The sequence below is a fragment of the Octodon degus genome, unplaced genomic scaffold, assembly GCF_000260255.1.
Source record: "Octodon degus isolate 3935 unplaced genomic scaffold, OctDeg1.0 scaffold00013, whole genome shotgun sequence".
Taxonomy (NCBI): Eukaryota; Metazoa; Chordata; class Mammalia; order Rodentia; family Octodontidae; genus Octodon; species Octodon degus.
Window position 1 is genome coordinate 22,271,174 of NW_004524589.1, and position 15,644 is coordinate 22,286,817.

General features: G+C 40.7%; 1 protein-coding gene across 6 annotated transcripts in view; it reads right to left on the minus strand.

Moving 5' to 3' along the window:
• The window catches only part of Lmo7 (LIM domain 7), a 147,812-nt gene that overhangs the window by 95,158 nt on the left and 37,010 nt on the right, over nt 1–15,644 (minus strand). For 2 of the 6 annotated variants that reach the window (XM_023709621.1, XM_023709609.1), the window contains exons 1-2: nt 3,085–3,183; nt 2,726–2,832 (exon numbers count right to left, since the gene is read on the minus strand). The gene's annotated coding sequence lies outside the window, so the exon portion shown is untranslated. Of the gene's footprint in view, nt 1–2,725; nt 2,833–3,084; nt 3,184–3,320; nt 3,394–15,644 lie in introns of those variants that run through there. The other 4 variants (XM_004626284.2, XM_023709612.1, XM_023709610.1 and 1 more) reach the window with 3 other exon arrangements.

Sequence of the window (15,644 nt, forward strand, 5' to 3'; positions counted from 1 at the left end):
GCACTGCTACACCCTGGGCAGCTGCGTAATGACCGAGCACTTAAAATACTCAAATCATTTGCCACATTTTTGCTAAATTAAATACATACAGATGAGCAAAATAATCTCACAATACAACTTCCATTACTACATTCTCAAACAAATTATCATGAGATTTCCAATTGAATAAACACAGGAACAAGGAAATGCAGACATTATTGCCTGACAGTGGAGAAGTGACCTGCAGCAGTGAGTCAAACGACTGTCACAGGCAGTAGCCTTCCTTTCCACTCAGCTGTTTTCCTGGCAAGGAGGGAATGAGCAAGGAATTCTAAGTCTGTGCCAGAATCTCTCAACTCCAGCATTATTATTTGAAGTAGAAAAATTCTGCCTCATGACAACTGTCCTGTGCACTTCAGGGTACTTAGCACCATTCCTGACCCACTAAATCCCTGTGACACCCCTACCCCAGTATTGCGACCAGAAATGTCTCCAGACACGGCCAAATGTCCTCAGAGGGGCACGAATGCCTCCAGTTGAGTTCCACTGATCTAACCAACATCAAGTCTTTAATCTACGATAATGATAGGGCAGGTTTTTCAACTTACAGGAGTCCCCATATTACATAAGAGCAAGACTAGAAACTAAGGAAAGCATTACTGTTTAGTAAGTAACTATTTGCCTTCCCTTAAGTCTGCTTCCTTTAAAAAAAAAATGCTATCTCAAGGTTTAAGAGCTCAGCCAATGTTTTTAAAGCAGTCATTTGCCAGCTCCCCTGGGTCTTATCTGGAAGGCTCAGCAGTGCCCAATACCCTCATTCCTGATCGAACAAAATACTTTGATTAGGGGAAAAGCTCTCGAGCTAAGCCAAAGTCCTCACTGGGGCACACTCTCTGAGAAGATGGAGGCACACCTTGCTTTGATAGACTGTGGTTTCCACTAAAACAAGTTGTTCTGCATACTTCTCACTAGTGCTGCTGTAACTACGTGACCTCCTGGTTTCACTTTGTCAGCCCTGTAATTTCACTAACGGCTGAGCTCTGATAGAGTTTTTTCTTAGCCATTTTAGCCCCAACGGCTCCTGAGGCAGGCTCCAGGCAAGTTTTGTATGTGCACTCTTGGGATACCAAGCCAACAACAAGTTTCACTCAGTCTGTAGCCTACTCAACTACAGGGTACAGAGTTTCAAAGCAATATGATTTTAGAGGGAAGCACATTTACCTTAATGAGCATCAACAACTTACAAAGAAGACTTTCAAACTCTACAGTTTCTTTGACCATCAGAGTATGATGATCAGGAAAAACATTAATTTAAATTCTTATTTTTCATGAAAACTAAACACACCCTCTCTACTGCAGAAGTAAGTACTCTGGGGATGAAACTTAGGACCACTCAACTGTATGTCAGTCAGGAATGCTGAGACTCTTATTTGCCATGCATAAGTTACTGCTATGGATTAAGACAAACCTTCACTAGAATTATACAGGTAGGTCTGAAATTGCTGGCTCATTTCTTAAAATATTGTTAGACTTTTTTAAAAACCAATGCCAACTTAAATTTCAGGTTGTACTGTTAAAAGACAGTGTATACTAAGTTACTTATTGTTATTTTTTTCATAAAACAATGGTCATATGTAAATTGTTATAGTCAATTTTTAGTAACAACTGACATTAGAGAGATATTATTATAAGAGAGAGATATTATTATTATTTTTTTTTTGGCAGAACTGGGGATTGAACTCAGGCCCTTATTAACCAGAGATATTAACCACATAAATTAAATCTTCATGTGAACTGGAAAACACCAATTTTTCCACTTGTATTTTTTGCCCAGACAGAATAAAGTATATATTTTCTTACAAGGAAAAAATGTTAATTAGATGTTAAACCCCTAGAAGGAGGCCGTCATTATTATAAAATTAAATCATTTGGCTGCCACATTTATCTGGTAATTTGACTTCATTACTGATTTCCTGTAAGCAAATTAGATTTATAGGGAAAAAAAAATCTCATAAAAGTTTAAAACCAAATTTCCTGAAACCATACCATTTTCTTCTTAAAATCTAAAAGCATACCTCTTTTCACCCCTACTTTTGCTTTCTTGTCCAAATATCAAAAAGAGTAAGAACAACTCATTTTTTAAAAAGCAATCACAACTGACAGGGTTACTGGCATTACAAGGTGGTCCCAGGCACGTCTATCTTCCAAATATTAACAAGATCTCTTTTTACCACTGTGTTAGTCTAATTCTTTTGTTAACAATTATGTCTTTGAAATTGGGGATGTAGCTGAGTGGCACAGCACCTGCCTGGCAAGCATGAAGCCCGGAGTTCAATTCCCACTACCAAAAAAAAAAAAAAAAAAAAAAAAAAGTCTTATGTACATATATTGTAAAAATTACTTGTAAATAATTATTTTCAGTCTGTAAACTACAATATACTTTATAAGTACAAAAGCTATCCTTACCATTAGCAAGCAAACACTACCACCCTGGAAAAGCATTAAAACATAAACTACCATTTCATTCAGCACAGAGATTTAAGAGCATGACACACTACCGATTATAGACAGCTTCACATTCACAGACAGACCTCAAGCCATTTTTTAAGTAGTCTATTTTGGAATGAGAACAGAGGAAGAACAGAGATGAATGGTTTTTCAGTAATCATGAGCTCTCAGCAATTATTTTCACTTAAGCTGCAAGCCCCGAGTTTAAATATACATATAACAAACCAGTGAAACTTACTTGACATTGACTCGATTCGATAAATCCTGTAGGTCCCCAGGATGGAAAAGCTGGGCTTCTTTCAATCCAATCTGTTCACAAGCTTTCAAAAAAACGTTTACATTATCCTGTGAAAAGAATTGGAAAGTGGTTGCTTAGCCAAGCTTGCTCTCAAAGGTTAAAAATTTTATAATATAACTTCCCAGATTCAAAGTCCAATTACAGCCAGGAAAGACCAACGCGTATGTATATTTAAAAAAAAAAAAAAAATACGTAGGCACACAGAGCTTCTCAGTCTCCAGAGCATAAAAGGTAGTGCTATCTTGTGCTCAGGCATATACTGTTTCTGTGATCTTTGTGACTGGCACGTTAAACATTACCTGGTATAGGACAAGCGCCCAGCCACTGAGCAGTAATCTACACTTTGATGTCAGCTCTGCTCTGCAAACAAACGCCCTCTTCCCAGCTTCGCACGACAAGCCTCACCTCTCCTCTTTAAAAATAACTCCAGCTACTGACATTCACCCACCCAGAAACTGTTGGCAGGGAAGAAATAAGAGGAGGAACATTCTGTTTCTATGATTACAAATTACAGAACGACTGTGGAATACCACACCTGAAATCTGGGTTTGGTCGCTGAGCTAGCTCTTGACGGACAGGGAAACCATACTACAGGACCACGGGGAAGCCTGGCGCTCATTGGCTAAGCCGCGTGGCTTAGGAGTGGCACATTACTCACTCCCTGCACCTGTCTCCTGGGCTGCCCCCCCCCCCATAAAAAGAAAAAGAAAACTCTAACCTCCTCCTCCAAAGCTGCCCTTGTATCTAATTTCGAAACCCCAATCCTCCATTTACCAACCAATGCTTTTTAACAAACTGTGGCACCAACAGGGACCACAATATATCCTATTTTACAGTCAGCTGCACTCCAACCACACACATTTGACTACCAGAATTAGCTTCGGCTTCATTGTTGCTACTTTGCAAAAAGAAAGAAAAAAGCACTTTGACAGGACTGAGTTTGTGGTGATCTGATATGAACTGCTTCTTTTGCTTTGTTGAGGCTCTCAGGCAAGGGAATGTCCTCCTTACACACCAACACACGCATGTCCCCTAATCACACTAGCCACCCCTCTGAGGTGTGAGCCTCCTGAGACCTCACCTCCCCCAGGGCCAGCTTTCACAGACCAGAAGACAGCCCGCCACAGAGAAGGCACTCACTCCTCCTGCATCTGGCAGCTCATCCCACAGGCGGAGAAGCTGAGGTGGCATGGCAGCGGGGGCGGGAAGGACTAGAGGGGAAAGCAGGCAGGGGCAAGGCAGGACGCTTAGGTTCCTGGAGAACAAGAGACATGGGGAAGGTGCAAGAGAAGGTGGCACAGTGAAAAGCAACATTGATTGCTAGTGATTCTTTAAAAAATCACTATTTGTGGAAGGGAGCAGTTGTCCCAGGTTATGGTCAGTAAAAGGCAGAGTGGATTACCCAGTTAGAAGTTGAAACACATGAATTGTTTTAAATAAGATGTCCTCAAAAATGGAAGAAGTCAGGCTGGAGAGACAGCTCAGCAGTCTAACCTCCTGCCTGGCAAGCACAAAGACCCAGGTTTGATTCCGTATACCACATGTTATGCAGACCCTGGAGCCCGGATATTGCAGTGTAAACCACAGAAACCAGGCTTAGTGGTGCATGCCTGTAATCCCAGTGCTGGGGAGGCTGAGACAGGAGGATCACTATGAGTCTGAGCTATGTAGAAAGTCCCTGTGCCAAATAAATAAATAAATATTTTTTAAATGGAAGAAGCCAAAATGTTAGCAACTTAATGAGACATTTAATGTGATTTTATGCAGAAAAGGGAGAAATAATTTATTGGTAAAATTCCAGGAGAAACAAACAGATACATTCATTGTCATATTAATAATATTTAAAACCTACTACTTGTATTTGCCAGATGACACAAATGAATGGTTGTAAAATCTGGTCCTGTAAGGAACAGACCAAAGGGGAGGGAGGGAATTTGGCATAATAATTCCAAATTTTATAGGAAGCAAATTTCTCATCAAAAAAATATGAAAAGTCAAGTAGCAGAAGTATTTCTATCAACTCAGTTTGGCTCTGAATATTTACAGTATTACAAAGTATTAAGCTAGAGGCATAACTCAGTGTTAAAAGACTTCCTAGCATGCTTGAGGCCCTGGGTTCAAGTTCTAGCACCACAAAAAAATAAAGTATTATGAAGTATTAAAACAAAATCAAACTCAAAATGGTAACTGAGTTTAAGACATACAGAATTGAGAGCCAAAACAATTTTATAAAACATAATAGCATTTATCTGGTTAACTATGTGTACAAGTTGATAAGGACAGAGTCACACATTCCACAAATTTCATCTGAGGTGTTTTTTTTTTTTTTTTTTTTCAGAACCAGGGATTGAACTCAGGCCCTTGCGCTTGCCAGGGAAGCGCTTATTCCACTGAACCATCTCCCCGGCCCCTTATCTGAATATTTAGAGAGAAAAATTCTTCAAATCTAAAGTGACTGTACTTCATTACACACAAAGTTCATGAAAAAACAAGTATAATTCAATTTTAGTCTTAGGCAAAGCCTTTATCTTAACCACACACAGAATATCTTTAACATAGTTCAATACATTGTTTTAAAGCAGAAAGACTTTGGGAACAAAGCCACAAATGGACTATGTGGCAGGAGTGGGTTATACAGAGATTGGAATTGGTATCTGCAAGATGCTTACTGGATTTGGGCCCACTGGAAATTTATTCATTTGGCAGTTTCAAAAGGCCCTGGCAGAGAGTTGCCTCAAGGGATATGCAATTGTAAAATAAAATTTTCATGTCTGCTCAACACCAAGAAGACACGCCCAGTTCAAGATAATAAAAGGAAAGCACTTAGTACTCTTTTCATGGAATCACGTTACTTGAAATGAGCAAAAAAAGACAAACCAAAGCCATCTTAGCTAACTAAACTGGTAGCTGGACTCCAAGTTAGCCCTACCACTAACAACTACATCCTTTAGAAAGATTAGTTAGCCCTCTGGCTCCATTTTCCTCATCTGTACAGTGTGCAGTGTATGAATCTGTAACCCACTACCCAGGGCAAACCACTTCTCTCTGCAAAAGGAAGGAGGCCATCTCTGCCCAATCCATCATACAAATACTTCATGGTCTAACTTCCATAAAATACTCTATGTCAGAAGCCTGCACTAAACATGTGCAATCCCAATACTTTCAGACCAAAACTGGCTTCTCAAAAGAAAAAAAATGTAATGATGAAACTTAAAGGTATCTATTAACCCTTTTCACTCAAAGACTGTACAGAGGTAGTCTATATATAAATAGAAAAGGTAGATGGCTTAAGAGTTCCATATTCTTTCTAACCTTTCCACCGATTAATAAACTGCCATGCTTACTAAAAACTAAGGATGGGAAAGTCAAAAAATCTACACAAGTTCTCAGGTTTGTATAGTTCACTTTAGTACATCTATTAATGGCCTATACTGCATAGCACATTATCTCAAATCTTAGCTGCTTATGGTAACATTTTTTTAATTTATGTATTTGGTACAGGGTCTCACTATGCAGCTTGGACTCTAGTGATCCTCCTATTTTAGCATCCCCAACACTGGTATTACAAGCTTGTACCACCACTCCCAGTTTCAGTGGCCACCTCAGTGGGCCTGGGACAGGGCCAGCATAGCATGTAGTATCGGGGATCAAACCTGGACCTTGTATTTTCCAGGCAGGGGTTTAGACCACTGAGCTATCTCCCTGGCCTGGCAACAGATGTTGATGTCCCACATTTTGGAGTGTTAGAAACCTGAAAGTGGCCTTCACTGAATGGCTCTGACTTGGGGGATTCTCATCAGGCTGTGGGCAGGATGTCAGTCCAGAGTGCAGTTATCTGAAGATTTTCCTGAAGCTGGGAGTCATCCCCAAGGTAGCTCACTTACCCAGCAGCCAAATCATGGCTAGTTGTCTCAGGAAGCCTCCATTCTCTACCAAATGGACATCTCCACAGGATTATTTTGACAAAGCCAGCAACCCAAGAGAGAGCAAGAGGGAAGCATATTGTAGCATTTAGAACCACATCTCATCATTGCCTCAAAATTCTACTGGTTACAAAAGTCAGCTCAGTCCAGTGTACAGAACACTACACAAGAACATGAATACCTGGTAAGAAACACAGGACGATCAGCTACCACCTTTTGCTTTGAATCCCCAGCAATCTATATTTCCTCCACGTGCAAAATTCACTAACTTCTAATCAAGCCCCAGAATTATCAATGCTTTACAAGGTCAGACCAAAGTTGGGAATCTCATTATCTAAGCTAGATCCAGGTATACATGAGGTACGTTGGGTATAATTTTTTAAGCATAGCCCCTGGGTAGAGCTCTTTTCAAGCTGATTGCTAGGAAGCTAAAAGAAGTTGCCTATCCACCACCTGTTTTCAACATCCAGTGGTGGCACAGGTATATCACAATCAGTATAGACACTGCAGAGCATCGGGTACATGAAAGGTACACAGCAGTTACAGGTCCACAGAAATTTTCAACCTATGCAAGGTTGGTATTTCCTTTACTAGAACTCCAGATCAGAAACTACTTCAAGCTTTTTGGCTCTACCCACTATAATCTTCATCCCACCCCAAAAATAATCTTCACTTTTCCTTGAAAAGAAACCCACATTTACAGCTGTGGAGCTTTGTTGGTCTGCTTTCTTTATTTTTAATTTTTATCAGTACACACTTGCAATTCATAATGATTGCATCCATCATGAGGAGTTGGCACATGTACAAAATACACCTTTTTCCTTTTTATGTCCCCTTCTCCTCTCCCCTCCCCCCATCTCAGTCTACTTCCTTTCCTGACTTTCTAATAAAAGTCTGAGGGTGCAAAATGTCTCTTAATTTTATAATTTTGTCTCAGTGTAAGAATTTCTGCAAATACAATTCTCTCAAAGAAGCCCTAAATCTTCTGTGAATCTTTCTGTTTCACTCCAATAGACAAAAGCCACATCTATGAATCTCAAGAGAAACCCTTCACTGCCTGAAGCTCCTTAGACACTCTATTAGCAGGCTGGACAGACCTTGCAGGCACCACCTTCAATCTTTCTAGGAATGTTAAGGGTTTTACAACCACACCCTCAACCTCATCTTTAGACCTTGTTTTCCTGCCAATGCTTTTAGTTTGATCTATGCCTGAAAAGTGTTTCCCAATGCTAGGAACATAAGGCTGCCAGTTGTCAATACCAGTCATTCCTGTGTTGCTGCCTTTCTCAAGTCTGCTACACTCAGTGGAGGAATCTAACCAGCACTTCAATGCCTCAATGTCTCTTCACTAGAGGAATGAAATTTCTTCACTAGATCACCTGGTTAATTGAGTGCAATTGCCTACTACATGGGAATGAATACTGAAAGGTAAAATTCACTTTAGAAGCTGGCTACCACAAGAGAAAGAAAGAACTTTTATTAATTTGAAATAAAAAGTGTTTAAAGATAAGTTATAGAAATGTCCATGTCCAATGTGTTAATTATTAAACTGTACTTCCGATTTGATTTGAAGCTGTCTCATTGCTATTTGTTTATCAATAAAATTATAGAAAACGTTTTATAGATCTTTTATTAACTATTATAATTAAACATTTAACATAACACTGTTTTCATGCTTTATTATATTTTATAATATTTGCTGTTAGTTTATAGACATGTGACTTTTTGTATACACTTTTTGAATCTAATTATACATTGATTAGTAAAATTATTGATCACTTGGAGTAGCTTATACATTACACATGCTTAATTTTATTTGTACATTATATATGTATATATGCAATTACATAATATATGCCATCCAAGTACATTTTTCTTTATATAGAAATAAATGTAAAGCCTTTTTCCAATAAAAAAAAGAAATGTACATGTCAAGATGTCCAACTAGCAGAAAATTAGGTTCAAAACTCATTAGCAATATTTGATCTTAAAATAAGGCTTGAGGAATCAAGTACACATTCTAGGAATCGAAATTGTGGCTGTGGATGAGCCCTCTTAGAAAAATGAAGGAAATTAAGCATTCATAATCAACTACCACGTTTAAGGACAGTTTAAAAGGGGGGATCAGTTGTATAGAGAAATCAGAGGTAAAAAGAGAATAGCATTATGGAACACAAAAGAACAGAGTGTTTCAAAAAAAAAAAAGAGAGAGAGAGAGAAAGGCCAGCTAGGCAAAGTGGCACACACCTGTAATCTCAGCTAGTTGAGAGGCTAAAAAGAAGGGCCGCAAGTTTTTGTGGGTTTGTTTGTTTGGTTGGTTGGATATTTATGTGTGCTAGGAATCAAACTCAGAACCTCATGCTTGCCAGGCATAGGGTGACAAGCTGAAGACCACCTAAGACAACTGAGTGATGTAACAATAACTTGTCTCAAAAATAAAGAGAACGGCTGGAGATATAATAACACAAAGTAAGGGCTCTCTAGTGCCAGAGGAGGAAGAGCTTTCGGAAAGGGATGGAGGCATAGGAGGTAAGTCAGGTGCTACAAAGAGCTGTAATCAGGGGAGGATGAAAACTACCAGAGAATCTGACAGATACTATGAAGCATCCTTAATGATCATAACTCCAGGGAGCTAATAAGTAACAGTGAAGAACAGCTACTGGCAATGGATAAAGGATATCCCAAAACTGAAAAAGCTCCTTCTATGTCTCCCTGTCAGCCAGCCTCATCCTCAAGCCTCCCATTGCTCCTTTTACCTTCCATAAGCACCAATCTAGTGGCATATTCCCATCTCGGTTCAACCCATTTTCTTGGAGATGGAAGTGGTTGGGAAGACATCAAGGGTCCAAAGTTGAATGAGAGTGACTCTTAATCATGGAATGTCGATTTGATTGGAGTAAAGCATGCCATGAAGATTAGCAAAGCACAGCTGTGGGTGTGACTGCGGGTGACTACCATGTAGGCCAGCAAATGAAGGGGGACAGACCCCCCCCCCATGTGCATGTAGCAACCAAGAGGCTTATAGCCTGGATGCAATAGAAAAGGGAAAGAAGAAGGTTTGCCCATTTTTTGAACTCCAATTTTCTTGGGTGAATGCCACCTCTGCTGGCATAGCCTCTGGACAGTGGCCTCCTGTTTCTTCAGCTTCCTAAAGCAGACTCACACTGCAACTCTCCCATGCACCGGCCAGTCTCTGAGGACTGCGGCTGCCTCCATCATTCCTCTTGTTCTGCAGCTTCCATCTTCTTGTACTGAGAAGCTACTAGCACTTCCTACTCTGTAGCACTGCAGATGGCCACTGTGGATTCTTCTGTTTCTGATTCTGATTCTGTGGACAGCCGTTGTGGTCTCTGTCACCACTCCTCTATCACCTCTCCTCCTATAAGTCTATCTAATTAACCCCTTTGCGTACATGTTTTATGGACTCTGTTCCTCTAGAGAACCTAAATAATACAATTAGTCCTGCCTGCTCTAGCACTCATCAGACATCATACGCGCTTGTCTTGCTTTGTGATTCTGCTACTTTCCTCTCCACCCGCAAGCCCACATTCCCACCCATGCCTCTCCCTTAAAAGTTGCGTTCCCCCTAAGAAGAGACTGAAGAACTGAAAAGATTCACAGACAACCACATGTACATGTACATTGATAGAAGCACTATATAAACAGTCAAAAGCTAGAAAAAGTTTAAATGTCCCACCACAAATCAATGGAAAACAAGTCAGGTGGTACAAAGAAAATTACTTGCCCATTTATAAGGTATGGCATAAGGAAACATGCTACAATGTGGACGACCCTCCAAAACATCACCCAAAGTGAAAGAAGCACACATAGATCATAGTTCATATTCACTGAAATAGCCAATAAGTCGCTAGAGGCAGAAGGTTGAGTCACGGGTGCCAGGAGCTACAGAGAAGAAGAATGGAAAAGAAATGACATAATGGTCAGGAGGTTTTATAGTACAATGTTGGACATGCTCACCATGTTGCAAATGTACTGACTACCACTGAATTACTCACTTTAAAATGATTAATTTCATGTTATATGAGTCTTACTTAAATACTTTCTAAAGGATGATGCCTTCTCCAATGTGTTTAAGATGTAAATGTTTTTGTGAGCATAATTTATATAAGTGGCAATATGTATACTCCAGATTTTTCCCTTACACATCCAAAAATTCAATATTGGGCCAGCCAAATAGCTCAGCAGAATAAAGCACCTGCAAGCAGGCACAGGGGTCAGGGGTTTGATCCCCAGGACTGATAAGCTGGTCCCACCATGGGGCATGCTGAGACAGCAACTGAGACTGGGCGTGGTAGCGCGCATGCACACCTGTCATCCCTGCTCTTGGGAGGCTGTAAACAGGCAGATCACTATGAGTCTAATCTAGTAGTGTGACCCTGAACACCCTGTAGACCCTTCCCTAAAGAAATAAAAAATTTTTTTTAAAAATTCATTATTGAAAAAGTCTACATCCTTTTCAAAGCAGACTAGGGGGTAGGATATAGCTCAGTGGTTGGCCACTTGCCTAGAGTGAGGCCCTGGGTTTGATCCCCAGCACTGAAAAGAAAAACAGTATACTGTCCTACCTGTACTCTTACCCCACCTAAATAATTACTTTCAATTTTACCTGAGAAATAAAAATAAAAGAATCTTTAATGATCGAAGTATAAGTGTGGTGAATTCTGACAGACAGAAGGCCTACTTTGTATCTTGGAATTGTGTTTTAATAAATATGGAAACATGTATAAGACCAAATAGACCTATTTTTGCCAAAGTTCCCTGAGCACACAGGCTCAAGAATTACCATAAATAATAAAGAAGTATTTATGTAGAAAAGATAATGAAGGGAATTATTACAAAAATAACTAAGTATTATTGAAATCCTAATTCTGAGCATCAATGAGGCCATGCTCAGCAGTGTGCATGAGGCTCCCACAAAGCTTACCAATTTCAAGGAAGACTTCATCTAGAAGGTCGATCAACCAAAGAGCTTGATCAATCAGCTAAATACTTTTCTCATCACTAGTTTGATCTGGAATCCGTAAAAAGGACCTATACTTAGTTTTGAAAAGGTTTTTCCAGAGGCAGAGAGACAGAGATAGGGGTGAGAGGGAGACAAACACAATACCTCTGAGTCCAAGCACATGATGATGTAAAGCAATTTAATCCCAGGCCACAAGACTTGGCCACTTCCATTCTTTTTCCATTATGACATGGCCCCAAAGTTCCTGCCTCCTCTAGCCCTGGCACAACAGTGCCGAAGACTTTCGCAGCTGTGGATAAGCACTCAAGAAGCTGCAGCTACACCAATGACTAACATTGGCAACAGAAAACTTCAACTGACTCCACACCTTAGAATAATGGACAGACACGGGTCCCCAGTTGGCCACACCAAAACACAAGGGAGGTTATGTGCCACAGTTACTTTTCTCACCGCTGAGACGAAGTACCTGAGGGCCACACTTAATGGAGGAAAGGTTTATTTGGCTCACAGTTTGTAGAGCTTTTAGTCCCTGTTTGGCTGGCCCCAAGGCAGGGTGGCATAGCAGACAAGCAGCTCAGAGGAGAAAATTTGCAGCGACAGACATAGCAAAACAAGGGACCTTCGCAGCTTCTTTCTGCACCTTCACACTCTTATCTAGGACACCTGGATTGGGGCAGTGGCAAACCATTCAGTGGACTGATTTAGGAATCATACACCCTTAATCCTAGCATCACACACTCCAGAATCAGCCAGTTTTGAAAAAGCCCCACCTCTGAGCACATGAAACTTTTGGAGTGGGACCATCTAGACACAAGCTATAAAACCAAACATTCTGCAAGAGAGGCTGATGTTCAGAGACACTGGAGAACAGCAGCCCTGGGGTCTTGATACTCAAAGCAAGATCCACAGACCAGCAGTACTGGTTTTGCCTGGGCACCTGTTAGAAACACAGAATCTTGAGCTCCACCACAGTCCTGCTAAATCACATCCTGCATGGAAAAAAAGATCCCCCAGGAGACTCAAGTTTTTGGAGACAACCAGATACATGGCAAATAAAGTGAGGAAAATATTGTCGTATAGGGCTTACAGCACTATTTCTCATTTGTGTATACATGAGTCACCTACAAATTACAGAACTCTTACTAGCAGACCATCACCAATGGTATTTAAATTCCATTCTTATGACATGTGAACAGTGATCAAAGTTATTTTGAAGCAACTCCTATAGCACAGTGAATAACACGTCCAAATTTGCATTTTAATTAACAAAGCAGTTGAAGCATGGATTTGACCAGCTGATACTGTTTTTATATTACTTTGGAGAACTCACCCTCTATCTTATGGCTTGGTTAATAATAAATGTAACATGTCAACCAGCATATCTGTATTCTATAGGTAAATACTCATTAGCTATCTAACATTAGTAGGTATTTATAAGAAAAATAAGCAGGTAGTCTCATTCCTTTTTTTAAAGAGCTTTCCTTAGTTATCTATTTCTAGAAGAACAAAAAGCCATTCATTTGCTGATAGCGAAAGAGTCAAGGAGAAGGAAAGCAACACAATTCTGTAACACGTGAAAACAGAAATAGGGAAAAACTAGGAAAGATGACTGCCAAGCAGCAAAGCAGGAGACCATGTGCACAAACAATGCCAGCTGCAGGAAGAGAGTATTCTGCCAGCACTGTCTGGCAGAGCCAGAGCCAAGACCACCACACCAACCCAGACAACTGAGAGCTGGCAAGTCAGGGCAGCAGAAAGCCCAGGGAGGCAGGGCTGAGTACCCTGCAAAGGGCTACTTTCAAAGTTACTGAAATGTTTAACTCAGGTTACAATTAACTACGCAGAAGAGCAGTAACAGGCTTTGTCAAACTGCAGTATGAATTAAGTAACCATTTTTGCAGATAATTCAAATTAAGCCTTACATCAAAAGTCAAGTTGAAAAGTTGCCTACTTTTTTTAAGTGTTAAAATTTAAGCTTAAGAAGTTCTGTCCTGGGGCTGGAGAGATGGCTCAGTGGTCTAAAGCACCTACTTGAAACAAGCTTGGCAAAGCACAGAGACCACGGTTCGATCCCCCAGCACCACATGCCAGCCAGCCCCGCCCCCTGGTGGGCTGAGCTGGCCACACACACACAATAAATAAATGTAATAAATAAAAATAAATAATTAAAAAAAAAAGAAAAAGAAATAGCCATGTCTTTAAAAAAAAAAAAAGAAGTTCTGTCCTCAAATCATCCATGTTCTGTGCTCCAAAGTAAAACAAGTAATTGCTTTAAAAAAACACAGACATGATGCTAAGATGGACTTTATGAAGCAATAAAGCACATTTAAACCAGGCAAACTACGCGGCAAAACTAGAGATCCAGCTGGGAGTCGGAGCTCTCTTGTGCACAATCCCTGAGGGCCACGCATATGGATCATGCGCCAGCAACACCAGCCCCTGTGTAAACATTCCAACCCCAGGTAGCTGCCAGTTCACAAGGACGACTCACTTTTGGTCATCCTTATGTGACAAAAGTCCAAAGATTCCATTGCTGTAATTGTAAAACACTGATCCTAAATCTACCTCCTAAGTAATTTGAATTCAATTATCTGCCTCACCTAGGAGCCTCTTACTTAGCTCTCCTGTTTCATCTACCCCACAGCCTCACTCTTCCTGTGACACGTCCTGTCGCTGCAGCCACCCTTGTCCCTCACGCAGCATTCTCCATTCTTGTATTGTTGAACTGGCCCTTCAAGGGAATGAACTAGTTTTGGCAGCTTACGGACTACTGAGCTTTGACTTTACTCCAGGTAGCAGACTGATGCAATTTACACCAACTATCTCGCTCAAATTCTCACCAAAAAAGCTGGTAACCCTTATTGTTCCCTTTTCCACACAGATTAACTGAGGCCCAGGAGGTGATACTGCCTGCCTGCCCAACCTCATACACTAATTTGTGGGGCTGGGATTCCAAAACAGTGCTGCGTAGCTCGTGGAACTATGCTGCTATAGGTTCAAACAAATGGCCTCAAAACAGAGGTGTAAAACAACACAATTCTATCAGGGTTTCAGAGGTCAGAAATACACAATTTCCCTGAGCTAAAATCAAGGCTTCCACAGGGTGATGCTCCCGCATCATTCTAGGAAGGAACCCATGTCCTAGCTTTTCCAGCCTCTGGTGGCAACTTACATTCCCAGCTCATGATCTTATTTCACCATCTTCCAAACAAGTAGCATCCAGCCAAATCTTCCTCACATTGCCATCTATTTGGCTTCTCCTATCAAACTTTCTTACATGGCCTCCTCTAATTATACTGGGCTCACCTGGATTGCCCTATACACTCCAAATCTAAAGGTCGACTGATTAGCCAGCTTAATTCCTTTTGCAACCTAGTTCTCTCTTCTTTAAGACACCTAGTTTCTCTGAACTGCAATGCAAATATCTTGGAGGACTATTTTTCTACCAACCACAACTACCAGACTTCGTGTATCTGTTGTGTCTTCCTTTCTTAGGGTTAAACATTCATAAAACCATGTTTGATTCCATGTGTGTTCAATTATAATGAAGGCTCACTAGTAATGCTAACATTTTTTTTTAATGAGGTGCTGGGGATTAAACCCAGGACCTCATGTATGCTAGAGAAGTGCTCAAACACGGAACTTTGTACCAGACTTTTTAAAACAAGATCTCATCAACTTGCTTAGACTGGTCTGGAACATTCAATCCCCATGCCTCCCTCTCCTGCATAGGTGGTATCACAGGTGTGTACCATCATGCCCATATAATGTTGCTCTTATAAAAATGGAGACAAAAGGGTTATTTGGAGGACTTAGGGAGGAGAATAGAGACCCAGTCCTAGCCCAGGTCCGGTGTGTGGGAGAGCTTCCAGCTACCCTGTGCAAACAGAACGTATTTCTGGTCCCAGCCCAGGTGCAGCATGGGTGAGACCCTCTTCCATCCCCTTGGGAC